This window comes from Gekko japonicus, unplaced genomic scaffold (genome assembly GCF_001447785.1).
Source record: "Gekko japonicus isolate JY-2015 unplaced genomic scaffold, Gekko_japonicus_V1.1 scaffold4021, whole genome shotgun sequence".
NCBI classification, from domain to species: Eukaryota; Metazoa; Chordata; class Lepidosauria; order Squamata; family Gekkonidae; genus Gekko; species Gekko japonicus.
This window is the reverse complement of record NW_015173259.1, coordinates 6,791-8,179: the sequence shown is the minus strand read 5'-3', so window position 1 is coordinate 8,179 and position 1,389 is coordinate 6,791.

Below are 1,389 nucleotides of genomic sequence, written 5' to 3'. Positions count from 1 at the left end.
GAATAGGTACCACTTCGGTGGGAAGGTAACAGCATTCCGTGCGCCTTGGTGTTTAGTCATGCCGGCCACATGACCACGGAAACGTCTTCGGACATCGCTGGCTCTTCGGCTTTGAAACGGAGATGAGCACCGCAACCCTAGAGTCGGACTCAACTGGCTTTCGAGCAAGGGAGACCTTTACCTTTTAAGAACATAAGTACACCGTTGTTAGAATATAAGCGCACTTGCACAATTGCAGCTTTCGTGTTCTTTTTTGGTGATCACAGGAGCTGCACCCCCTTCTGTGTGTTGACTGCATGGGGAGAAGCAAGACCTGTCCAGGTGAGGACAGAAGACGTTCAGCGGTAATTTGCCAACTGCCTGCCCGGTGCACGGCAACCGTGGTTTCCTGCCGGGGCTGACACAACGAAGCACCTGAGATCTGATGGGATCGGTCTAGCCTGAGCTATCCAGGTCAGACTGGTTAAGGAAAGGGGCGTGAAGTCGAAGCTGACTTACGGTGACCCGGTGGGGTTTGCAAAGCAAGAGATGAACGGAAGTCGTTTCGCCATTGCCTGCCTCTGCACACCCGCCCTGGACTTCCTCATCGGTCTCCCATCCAAGGACTAACCAGGGCTGACCCTTCTCAGCTTCCGAGATCTGATGACATCGTGCTAGACTGGACCATGCAGGTCGGGACAACGATGAGCTTCCAGAGGATCTTGACTGTCTCTTCCCCCCACCCCCCACCCCAAATTAAGCCTCTAGCTCTCATTGATCCTGGAAAACTGGGCTAGAACATACAGAGAAGAGAAGAGGAAGAGATTGGATTTATACCCCTGCCCTTCACTACCCAAAGGAGTCTCAGAGCGGCTTACAAACCCCTTCCCCTCCCCACAACAGACACCCTGTGAGGTAAAAGAAGAAGAGGAGATTGGATTTATACCCCGCCCTTCACTCCCCAAAGGAGTCTCAGATCTGCTGACAAACTCCTTCCCCTCCCCACAACAGACACCCTGTGAGACAGGCGGGGCTGAGAGAGCTCTTGACAGAAACTGCTCTTATCAAGAACAGCTCTTATCAGAACTACGGCTTGCCCAAGGGCATCAAGCCAGGTGCAAGTGGAGGAGTGGGGAATCTAACCCTGTTCTCCCAGATTAGAGTCCGCGCACTTAACCACTACACCAAACTGGTGAAGGAGGAGGAGGAGGAGATTGGATTTATACCCTGCTGCCCTTCACTACCCAAAGGAGTCTCAGAGTGGCTTACAAACTCCATTCCCTTCCCCTCCCCACAACAGACACCCCGTGAGGTAGAAGAAGATGATGGTGATATTGGATTTCTACCCCGCCCTTCACTACCCAAAGGAGTCTCAGAGCTGCTGACAAACTCCTTCCCCTCCCCACACCC